The sequence below is a fragment of the Taeniopygia guttata genome, chromosome 5 (genome assembly GCF_048771995.1).
Source record: "Taeniopygia guttata chromosome 5, bTaeGut7.mat, whole genome shotgun sequence".
NCBI lineage: Eukaryota > Metazoa > Chordata > Aves > Passeriformes > Estrildidae > Taeniopygia > Taeniopygia guttata.
The window spans coordinates 6,501,496-6,514,313 of NC_133030.1; positions in this window are offsets into that span (position 1 = coordinate 6,501,496).

Here is a 12,818-nt window from a genome sequence, read left to right on the forward strand (position 1 = left end):
ACTTTCTTTGTCACGGGAAAAAAAAAAAAAAAAAAAGGAAAGAAGCCCAAACCCAAAACTGCCGGCGGGTGAGGGGTAGGGAGGGGGAGGTGAGGGTTGAAGCTGCGTGTGTCCCGGTCCGAGGCTGGTAATCCGCATGAAATTGGGAGAGCCAGCACTTGAAATCCGGAGAGCAAAGGGCTGGGCAGGGCGGCTCGGAGCCGCGCTCGGAGCCTCGCCGCTCCCCGCACCCCCGGCCCCGGGACGCGGACGTCTCAATCACCGCCACGGCGCGGCCCCACGCGGGACACCCTCCTCGGGACAGCCCCTGCCCTGCCCTGCCGGGCCCTTCCCGCAGCCAGGTGAAGCCCAAATTCTCGGTCCTCCCTCCCCAAGCCGGGAGCCGCCCCACAAGGGACCAGCCGAGCCCCACTCCGAACCCCCCCGGGCTGCCCGCGGTGCCCGCTCCTTCCTCCCGAAAGCTGCGCTGCGAACGTGTGTGTGTGTGTGTGTGTGTGTGTGCGCCTTTTAGGGTGTTTTCTTATTTTTTTCCCCCACTCATTTTTTTTTTTTCTCTTTTTTGTTTTCTTTTTTTTCCCGCTGGAGACGGGGGAGGGATGCTCCTTCCCTGCTGTGTCCCAGCCCCCGAACGATGCTCATCGACCACGCCGGCGGCTTGAATGGAGGCTGCGGGGGCGAGGCTGTATTAAGACACCTAAGTCTTCACCTTTAGAATTCAAGCACAAGGAACAGTAACTGTTGGTTCGTTCAAAGCTCTTCTAGATCCCCCCTTTTCTTGAAAATCCTTCTATTGTGCCAATCAAGCAGATGGTTTGCAGGAAATATAGCTTGGCCCCAGTGACCGAAACTAATTTTAACTAGCTTTCCAAGCCTGGCACGTTTGTTTTGCTCTTACAAAATAGCTAAAAAAACAGCTGGCAAGGGTGAATTAAACCCATTAAAGACACATTTATAAGAAATTATATTCACATAGGTTGCTTGAAACCCCCCTAAGAGGGGAGAGATGAGCGTATTGAAATGAAAATGTCCCCGAGCACACTACCCTCCTTAACATCGCTTGAGAGTCTCAAAACATTTTACTAAATAGATTAACTTGACTATTGTTTTGCATCACATTTATCAGCTTCATTAAGTGAATAGCTGAACAAATATATTACGCATGCATGAAAAGCTCTTTTGGGGGCTGCCTTATTGTGTCCTCAGCCCTGACAGGTGGTTAACTGTGTTTCCCTCTCCTCTCCCCCTCTCTCTCTCTGCGCAAAGAAAGAGGGATCTCGGACAGAGCGCACAGCCCAGACTTGGCAAAGGGACCTCGAGGGGAGAGTTACTTTCTTTTCCCTCGCCATTCATGCTGGCCAGCCCAGAGTGCACACAGCCTGAAATGCAGTCAGATGATCTGATCATGTCAAAAGTAATTAACTTTAGTTTAGTCTCTGTGTCTTGTTTGCATTTTACTAACTCCTTCCAAGCCCATTTAATTTGTTTCCTTTCTTCCAAATTTCATTATTTTTGTCCATTGCATCCTTTTATCCTTTCCCCAACTTCCACCTTTGTTTTAAAAAAATAATCTGGAGTTGAACAATCCCTCTTCTTTCTTCTCCACTGATCTGTCTAATAAACAACCACACAACTTCCTTAAAAATAACTCCTTCCATGAGCTAAGATTGGCACACTTTGGAGAGCTAGGATTTGCAAAATTCAACATGTTGGTTCATTTGCTGCCTCAATTTCATGATTTTTGTCCCAGTGGAACCTTGCTGAGAATTGGACACGGGCAGTTTGGATTTCAGGTGTTGGTGGACAGGGTCCTGCTTGTTTCAGTTGTGATTTCTACCCCACGGGTTTCCATACTAGACTGTGCAGATGAAATATGGAGGAGGATGACAGAACACAAAACTTGCCCATTCATTTTCTCAAAAACATGTTTCTCTCGTGTTGCTCAAGTAGGTCAGAAGAATTAAAAATCATTTTGTCTTTAAAATAATTTCTTAAGAGTACTTCTGCCTCCTCACTGCAAACTGAATTGTGATCCTTTGCTTATGGCAGTGGCAAATTTCTCTGCTGACCGACCTGCTGAAATCTCTTTGCAGTGGACACTTTTAAGTACTGTGACTTGAAACTTTTCCACTCATTAAGATCCAGCTCTGTTCCTCATTTTCCAGGAGAGACGGGAATGACAACTTTCTTTGGAGGACAGGACTCCTAGCACAATTCAGCAGGAGAATGAGTATGTCCTGGGGTGGATTTTACAAAATCGGAGAGTTTGCCGTCACCTTGAACTGAAGCTCCTTGAGCCCACACACTCCCTTGATGTCTGCCACAAGAATGATTTAAAGGCTGCTCTCCACCCCTCTGCCTGATGGAACAGCACACAAAGACCTCTGTGTCAAAGAAAGAACAGAATTACTATTTGACTACCTGTAGGATCAAACCAGGACCTTCTCTTGTTTGTACACCTTTTCTTAAAAGGGCATCAACCCTCAGCCCCTTGATTCTTCCATGCCAGCTAGCTGATGCTCCACTTCCTTTGGGCTTAAGTCTCTCTAGGAAAGTTTAAGAGGGAGACTCAGAAGAGAGATGATGATGAGAGTCCAGGTACCTGGAAGCATTTTTCCCAGTGGAAAACCCTCCCCAAACTATGTGCTGGCAGCCAGAAGGATGCTGATAGGCTGGGAGGCTCACTTTGCTCCTTCTAGGTGAAAATACCTCCAGATGTGATTTAGAAGGGACAATAGTTGTTGTAGGGTGAGTGTTTTTCTCTCTGAGTCCTATGTGAAGGTGATGAAAGGTCCTTTAACAGGGATTAACCTGTGATTCATTTGGTGGGACCCACAGCCATATGATAAGGAAGGAAAGGAAATTTAACCACTGTGTAACAGTTCTTTAGTAAACACAAGTGCAAAATTTCCTTGTTGGGTGTCCTGGTTTAGGGAGACATTGGGATATTGTAATGCTCTCACAATTGAAATGGGGGAAAATATTAAAAAAAAAATATTTCCAAGGTTTTTGGATCATTTTTCCCTGGGCATTTAGCATTTTTTTCTTGTAAGTATTGCATTTGTGACCTTGTCCATTAAGGTGATGGGTTTGCAGTTAAATGGTTCAGTTACAGACCAGGCACTGACCACAGCCATGCCCACGTCTACAAGGTGCTGCATCCACAGATGATGAGAGTAACTGTGTGGGCCTCTTTAACAAAGACAGAGTGCTCGGTTTCCAGAAATACTAAGCTGCTCTTGTAGAGGTTGATGTGGAGTGTTTGACCTCTGGAGCTCTGACAGAATGACAAACTACCCCTCATGTTTCACCTTCACAGAACCAAGTTACCAGCCCTGGTCCACGTGGTCCATGTGCTCTTCCCCCAGTTACTTGGTGTAAAATGGGAAGTGAGGTGAATGAAAATTGCTGTATTTCTGTTGTCCCTTGGGGATGCTTTTACCAAGTGAGCTGCTTCAGGCACAGAAAATCAAGGAGCAATAATGCCCAAGGAATTAACAGCTTCATAGTTTTAGACATCATGGACATTTCTCCAGTATTCTTAAGGGTAGGTATCTAAATTCAGGATGACTGGATTCCTGCAGAGCTGGGGGATTTCCCACTTGTGAGAAAGAGTTGTTCTCTTCAGAAAACACTTGGCTCATCCTGGAGACCAGAACAGGACCACCCTTCTTCTGGGCTTTGCTTTGCAAGCAGTGCAGCTTCCTGACATCCAGAGATGAAGGCTCTTCCATTTCATTACAGAGAAAAGCTGATGAGGTCCTGGACCTTGAGAATCTTTCTTGAAATAGCCAAGGCCTTTCTCCTGGGAGGTTTCCCAACCTAGAGAAATGACATCCTTTCTCAGAGAATCATGTTTCTTTCTGACAAACAGAAGAAAAATGCCCTACTTGTATTTCAGGACAGCTACACAGTGAAGTGTGTTGCTCATTTGTGCCTTCAGCTCTCTGAAAACAAACAGAAATCTCTGGGACTAAAGGCAGTGTGAGCATGCAAAGAGAGTTGTAGAAAAGCTTTTCCCCATGCCTTTGGCCTGAGAATGTTGCTTGTTCTGTCAGGGCTGAAGTCAGGGGCAAAACTCATGGTAATTTCAATGCGGTGGGGTTAAGCCCTAGAAGAATTTGAATGTACTTGTCTCCTTTCAGGACTTTGTCAGGAGCTGTTTTGGTACTGCAGGGGGAAATATCAAAGACAACTGAAGTTTAGAATGAGACAGTCAGGATGTTTGAAGAGGATCTTCATAAGATGATCCAGCTTTTCTCAGGTTTCTCGTCATACCTGCAGCAACGAGATCTACTTTACAAAAAAACATGTTTTAGTGGTTGCATTCACATTTTTTGGCTCCCATCATGTCATGATTTTTGTCTTTTTTTTTTTCTCTGTTTTTCCTTGTCCATTAAAAATGTAAGAGGGTGGAGGACTACTTTAAATGCAGGTGAACCCGATGGGAAGATATGCTGATGTCTGACTCCAGCTCAGAAGGCTGAATTATATCTTTATTATAACTATACTATAATACATTAATGTACTGTTTAAAGGAGATACTAAAACTACAAATCTACTTTTTCTAACTGCCATATCTAACTCACAACTCGTGACCCTCTCTGAGAGCCCAGCCCCAGGTGGATTGGATTGGCCATCAGGCTCAAACAATCCTCACCTGAATCCAATCAAGCAATTCAGGTAAGCAATTCTCCAAACACATTCCACATGGGAAAAACAAGGAGCAGAAATAGAAATTGTTTTCTCTTTCTTTCCTCTGTGCTCCTCTATGAAAAATCCTGAGAGAGCGAAGAATGTGCCTGCCACAGAGGACATCAAATTATATGTCTCTAGTAAGATCTTCAGGAACATCAGGTGGGATTTAGCAGATTTAAAGTTTGACTTGATGAAATCTGGTAAGGTCATGTTGTCCTGGCACAGGACAGGGCTCTTTTTGGGGACCCATACTCTGGCTGTGACTTGTCAGACCCAGAAAGCTCAGGAGGGAGGAAATAATTGTAGCTTTAAACTACATTTGCAGCCTCCTGATTCATGAATGTACTGAGATAAGGGGAATTTCTCTTTAAACAGAGGTTTCTTTTAAATTGTTCTGCCTTAGGTCTTAAATTGAAATTTAATCTCTCACCTATCAACCTTTATATAACTTTCCCTAATGGTAGTATACAAAAAATTTGATATCCTCCTTTTTTGGTGAATGTCTCCTGCTCTTACAGATAAATAAATCAGCAGTGGGGAATGTGTAGAGACAGACCCTTTCTCTCAGGAGAATTCAAGCAATAAGGCTGGACTTCTGTGCCAGGACAATTGTGCCTGGGCCTTTTCCCTGCTTCTGCACTTGAAGCAGGAGCAGGCTGGACAGCATGAAACATTTTGATAGTAACTGTCTCTAGATCTGTGAGAGGAAAAGCAGAGAAGGTCTTCTTGTTATCTTCTGCTATTTCCACAGCATCTACTAGCCAAAGAGAAGGCAGCTTTTTCCTCTCAGTTCTGGTTGTCCAGCCTGAATATTTAAAAGATTGCTTTAAGAAGAATGAAATAACGATGGGATTTATGAGGTGTACTTATCAGGAAGCACCAGGAGTCAGAGGTCTCTCTTTGGAAAGATTGGTACACACCAGGTATGATGCTAAATGATTCCATTTAGCATCGTATCCAGGTGAGTGTAGGCCTCTGCTCCAGAGTAACAGGAGGCATGGTGTGCCCTCCAATCTACTGCAACTCTTTTTCATCCCACTTTTAGTGTGCCCAGGAAATCAGCACATTCAAACTCACTCTTTACATTGGGAAACTGACTCCGGCACACAAATAGATTTTCTGGCCACATGGTAAAAAAATCCAACAAAGACAGACAAGTCAAATCATCCTCCTGGGCTGAGGAGTTTTTGGCTCTGCTGGCAGGGATCTGGGGTGTCCCTCAGTGCTGGGGCCATGTGGCCAAGAGGTTTTTCTTCCTTCTCTTCCCGAGTTCACCATGAAGAATGTTTTTAAGGTAAAAACTCACATCTCTAACTTTCTTAGCTGTGTTTTAAGTGATGCTTTTATGAGCAGCTGCTGTTAAATCATAGGGGTTTTTTTATGACATGTTTTCAAATCAAGCTGTGTTTAAGCAAGAAAGGCAAGTAATTACATATAGCTTTTTAAGAATGTGCACTTTGTTTTCTTTTCCTCTTCATTTAAATTCCAGAGTGCACAGGACTCCTGTTTTAAAGCAGATTTTAACCATGACTAGAGAAGCTTAGTTATCAGTTATGCACTATAAACAATATGCAGAAGGGGGATGTTTTGATCAGAGCTATTCAGTCCTTGCTTGCTAATCTAATTACAAAGTGTAGGTTTCTGAGACAGAGCTGTTTGCACAGAAAAGGCTTTTCTCACACCTGGTGGATTGTTTAGCCAAGCTTTTAAAATGCTCACAGTTTTAAAGTGGCGGGGAGGGAAGCCTTTTTAAAAAACAAGTTCCTGTGCAAGGCAATAGAAAGAATTTAGTGGTTGTCAACATGAGTTTAGTATAAGGGTGCTGTCTAAAATGAGGGTTCACTTTACATTGACCTTTGGACATAGTAGCCCCAGACATTGTTTTAATATTTTTTTTAAGTGTTAAGGAGAGTATGAAAGATAACACAGGTCAGCGACTGTATTAAATTGTGTGCATGAGTGTTATAAATATCTATGTATGGCAGGACACGTTGCTCCCATATTTTTTTTTTTTTTTTGGATGTTTATTGTTCGTGCCTCAAGTGCTCAGCAGCTCTGAAAGGGCAGCTTTGAATCACAGCCCCAGCAAAACAGTATTTTTGTGTTGTTTAGTGCCCCGATTCCTACAAACAAAATGAAGTACCTTGTTGAATAAGGGCCATTGAGCAGGAATGATGGGTTAAGAGTGGGGGTCCGAGGTGGCAGCGTGGGTGCTTGTTTATCAGGGAGGAGTTGTCACTTGTTGGCTGCGCTGCTGAAAGGAGGGACGCTGGGGGCTGATGGCTGGGAGAGCATTGATGGGAGGTAACGGGGTAATCGGATTGAAAGTTAGCCATGGTATTTATGTCAGTTCACATTTCGTCACATGAATAATATGAGGTTGCTACCTAGCCCAGGCCTTGGCCTGGGGGTTGGCTTATAAAGAATCTAAGGCCTCGTTTGATTCAAATATAAATTAATTCTCACTGGAGCGTTGGCTGATTAATCTATTTGCATAATAGTAGAAAAACTGCAGTGTGGTTACTTTTGTGGGGATTTGGACTAGAAAAGCCTTAAATTCATTTGAAAGAATATTGTGTGAGAAGTCAGGGAAGCAAAAGCACCTCTATAGGGCTCCTCAAGCCATTTTCCCCCCAACCCCGATGTGCAAAACTGAAAGCTAAACTTGTTCACTGGGGAGTCTGACACCCTCCTAAAAAAAAAAAACAAACCTGGGTTCTGGTGTCTAGCTACACTTACATTTTTGTGTTTGATATTGCTCTCATTATAATAATATTAACGGCGTCCTTTATTGTTTTTCATATTTAATAAAAATTAAGCCCAAACAAAATTGCAGCACGTGTAGGTGGAGTAAATGTTGACTGCAGTGGAGCTCTGTGGAGAGATAAAGAGCCTTGAAATGTAAGTGATGTTTGTGTGAGAGCCTGGTTATCCTGGGAGACACGGGAATGAAAGATCCCAGTCCTGCTGGCCACATGCACTTCACAGTGTGCTGAGGGAGGAGTGGGTCTAACACCACTGCTGGCACCAAGCAGAGGCTCAAAGAGGAAAAAAGCTTTTTTTTTTTTTATTTTTTATTTTTTTTTTTTAATTTGCTTCCCCTCCTACCAAACCTCCACATTTCACTTTTGGAGATGACACCTGAGGCACACCCCTAGAGAGGACAGAATATGAGGAGGTGCACCCACGCATGTGTGGTCCCACAAATGTTTTTCTAATTTTCCTGAATACTGTGCATCTTCATCACATGTATAAAATGCAGTGTAAGCTTTGGTTTTGGTTATTTTTTCCCTTTTCTATCCACACACCTGTAGCTCTTGACTGGCAAAGAATGATATGTTTGCACAGATACTGAGACTGGTTTGGAATCATGCGACCTCTGAGGGCAGAAGTGTGTAAAATTCACAAGACACAGTAGGGAGAAGCTTCAAAAAATAGCCCAAATCTTGCTCTTATTGAAGTCTGTAGACATTTTGCCAGCAAGAAAAACCACATGCCCTAATTAAGCAAAATATGAAACTTCCAGCAAGGATGTCAGGATGGAGTTACAGAGGAGCAGAGTCCATATGGAAAGTGGGAGGCAACCTCCAGGTCCACACTTGCCAGAGTTAGTTGAGTATTTGCAGGATATTTTGAGTTGATATTTTGCAGTTAGTTTGAGATTTGCAGGATATTTTGAGTTGATATTTTGCAGTTAGTTTGAGGTTTGCAGGAAAGCTGGGCTGTTACTTGGATTCACTTGAGTTTTAAAGCATTAAAGATGTCAGGGTTTTGTGGTGAACCTGCCCCCACTGCAGAACACCAAGGTTTTCACTCTGAGTTTAGTTGTTCCTGCTAAAATAGAAAGATTTCCATCATGGACAGTGGGGACAGGAGATGTATCACCTACCCCCTTCAGCTAGAAGTTGAGGAAGCTCACTCAGAGTGGCTATTCCTGATGAAAACTCTGAATCCAGATACTTGGGGGAATCAAGTTGATGCTGCAGATTATAGTTATGCAAGAGCAAATGACACTGTAAGAAGAGTTTGCATTCTAGGCAGGAATATTGTAATTTGTAGGTCACTTGGAAGTGTGTGCAAAGATGGAAAATGGGGTTCTTCCTGCCTTATCCCCTTCTTGGTCCTTGTTTCTGGTTTCTGTGTAAGCCCATCGGTCCTCTCTGCCATGATTTGAGTTCAGGCTGCAATTTGTAACTTCATAATTATTTCTTGAATTCTTTGGTTACTTCTTTTAACTCCTGATTTTGTTTTGCCTTTTTCCTTTCTCTAATTTTTTCTCCTTTTTTGATTTTTCCTTTTCTTTTTTGATTTTTAGCCCATCAATAATATGCTCCTGGCTTAATTATTATTTTAACCTGGCTTGCACTCTGCTGATTGCTTTTCAGAACCATTTGGGAAGGATATGCTGTTCTTCAGTTCAGTGCTGTCTCTTTGCAAAGCTGGGAATTAGGCAAAAGATCTTGAAAAAAAAAGGGAAGGTGGTGGTCAAAAACCCTTTATTTATGTAAAAAAAAAAAAAAAAAGCCTGCTAGAGTGTCTGTATGTTTGCTGTTGCAAGATCAGTGTCTGAAAGCGCAAAACAAATTGATCCTATCCATGGTCACAAAGCAGCTACACTGCAGTATTTTTGGGGTTAATTCTCGTGGAAGGGGAATGTCTGGGACCTGCAGAAGGTTGGGCCATACAAGCAAATGACATGCTTGATTAACAGAACGTTGTTACCAGAGAATGGTGGCTCTGCTGCCGTGCTCTGGTATTTATGAAGGATAAACAGGACCAAGGAAAAGCCAAGACATCTGTTTTCTGAACAGAAGCCCTCAGCCCGTTGACAACCTCCTCGTCCAATTACTCCATGTCTTTCACAGCCAGTGATTGATGTGGGTCTGGTGGTTTAATCTGGGCGAAGTTGGAGGCAAAGGGAGCAGAAACTCTGTGCCTGACTGACTGACCTGGGAGATGGAATGTGCCCCTGTGGATTAGCCAGCAGCACTTCAGGCAAATCCAGGACTTGTGTCTACCTTGATGTTGTGGAAGGAAGAGGTGCCTGATGCTCTGGAGACAGCACAGGGCACCAAGGCTCCTAGGTTCTTCTGATGGTCCCATCTGCAACACAAAATTATGTAAATGGATGAATTTCACTCAGCCTCTCTTGTTCCTCCCATCAGGTATGGCTATACTCACAGTACTTAAATCAAGAAGGTTTTTTGACAGTGAAGTAATGGATTTACTTTTTTCCATACTTCAGAAATAGACATTAAAGTACTTGTGCTTACAGCTTAAAGGAAAGCTTTAGTGTTGGATTTCATGTTTCTCCCTAGTACATTTGGTACTTAGTATACAATTTTTGTAGTTTATATATGAACTGATTTTACTTCCAGTAACTCCCACTGCATTAGAAGGGAGCAGCAGAAAAGAAAAGAGGCAATTTTTTTTTGTGTCTGCCATGTCAAAATTGTCAAATAACATCACACGTGGCAATAATTAGGATGAAAAAATAAAATGTTGCATAGGCACTGCTGATGTGCCCAGGTTGTTTCAGGTGCTTCCAATAAACCAATCTGGCCAGGTTGCCCAGCTGAAGATGAAGGTGATGCTTAGACAAAGAGACTGAGCTTTGCCAGCAGCTTGCAGTGCTGGAAGGTGGAATTACACTCCTGTTTGGACCACATGAGCCTGTGGTTTCACCTGTGGCAGTTCTGCCACTCATTTGCCTTCTCTGTGAACCAGTTTCATTCATTTACTCAACTGGAAGTTCATCAAGGGAAAAAGAAAGCAATTTTTTAAAACCAGGGGGTCATGGTGGAATAAAAGGAATTAGTGCAGCCAAGAGCATAGATCAATTCAATTTGATTACTCTTTTCAAGTTAAATTAGTGAGTGAGAGAGATGCATGTCAGGCAGTTGAAAGAAAGACTACTCACCAAATTTAGAATGGAGCACATCCGACCTTCCTCAACCAGACTTATCAGCCAGAAAATTTGATCCAGGCTAAGTTTGAAAGCCATGAGTTCTGCACACTTATTTCTCCTGTTTTTCTCATCCTTTATTATTTTTTTCAAGCCTTCCTATCTGAGAGCTGTCACGGGGGGGGGGGGGTGGGGGGGCTCAGGTGAGAGTAGTAAATCTGGAGCAAAGGACCAAGTGGGAATTTCTGGGCTGGAAAGCCATGAGTACAGCATGAAAACCCTGCTGTCTGCTCTCAGTTGTCCTTGCTAAGGGCTTAGGTTGAGTAAGCAGGCAGGTCAGCTATGAAACTGCAGAGGAAAAAACATCAAGTAGCCTTCATGCTCCCTCCTGGAGCTTTTTCGGTGTAGGAACATCACTAGGAGCTGTTCCAGGCTTTCTCACCAGTCTCTGCACACCCGGCCTCAGATGTTTGACATTGTTTACTGGTTGAACAAACCTGTGTCTGACATTCTGAGCACTGCTGGTTAAAAGGAAACAGTTTTGTGTCTGCTGGGTCAGTCAGACCTATGACACTGAAAGAAATGATCTTCCTCTCAGGGCTGCAGGAAGCTGAAGGGCAGGAGTGAATGAGTGACAATGGGATATGCTGGGCAGTATTTATGTGAGCTTTGTGTTCCCAGATACACTTGGATGGCAGTGAATTGTCAGTGACTATATCAATCTGCCAAGTGTGAATAGCTCTTGAAGAGCTTGAACCTTCTCAGGTTAAGGCATCTGTAAAGCTAATAGAGATCATGCATGATATGGATATGACCTCATTCTGAGGGCATATAAATTAAACCAGCCCTAAGCAAGGGCTCTGGCTTCTCAGCAGTGCTCACTTGCACACAGGAGACATTTTGCAAGCAGGCAGATCCCCTGGTAATTCTCTGCCATATCGCTCACTTTGCCTTTATCTATTGTTTTTATACTGTGCCCATCACTGTGACTGACACAGACAGCTTTAGAGTTTTCACTAAATTGTCTTTATTCGAGAGAGAATCTCTCCTGGAGGGAGTGGAGTTTGTGCCACATCTGTGGCACAGTCTTACCTAAAACACTTTGCATGCACAAAATAGAAAAGTACCATTGACCTCTTCTAGGATATAGAAACTACAGAAGAGTGGAAGCCTTGCTCTGATCACATCCAGAGAGGAAGTTCTGGCAGTGATGTTCAAAGAATGCTAAATGGAAGTCCAAAGTCATGGCAACAGATTACCGACTTAGTTACAGATCCAGTAAAGGATCCAAGTTAAAGGTACTCTTGATTCTCTACCTCCCTTCAGTACAATAGTCTGAGCACATCAAACTCAATTCTGTGAAGATCCACTTTTTTTTTTTTTTTTTTTTTTTTTTTTTGAGCCGACAGATTCTCACAATCCTTAGGAAAAAGGACTTATAGGAGTAATATTTAGAATATTACTGCCAAATCTAATCTTTGTGTCATACTAGAAGAGTAATTAAAGTCTTATTTAGGCCAAAAGTGATTGGATAAAATCTGCAATAAAATTTTATGAGTTTGAGCCTTTCACTGAGATCTCAATAATTTATTGAAATCAGGTAAAAGTAGAGCTGTCCTGAGATTTTTTTTTTTCCTTGAACAGGATGAAAGGGTTGTTTTTAATGTAAGACAGATTTTGTCCCAAATTGAGAGGCAAGATGTTTTCTATTGCCGTCTGTGTAGCAGTTTCCTCTGGGCAGGTTTCCTTATCTCCTGTTAATGGCCCATCAATGCCTTGCCACGTGGCTCAGAGACAATTCCCTCCAGAGCCATTTCTGTTTAACAAGTGATCAAAGCCCCACCCATGACTCAGAATGACATCAGCCCATGGTGAGATGCTCTGCCCGCGGGGGAGGAGCTGAGCATTCCCACCTGGATATATTCTGGGGTTTTGGGACAGAGCAGCAGCCTTCCCACAGGTTTCCAAGAGGAACAGCTGGGGCTTTCCACTGGACCTTCAGAGGAAGACAACCCTTCTACAGGACCACTGCCCCAACAGAAACCACATCCTCATACCACTCCAGGAGGACTGCAGCCACTCCAATTTGGACTGCTACCAACACGCTGGCCAAAGGGGTGTCAGGTTGGATTCTGACTCTGTCAGTGATTTTTCTTTTGTATTATTGCATGGATCTTGTTTCTTTCCCCTTTTTCCAATACATTGTATTTCTGACTTG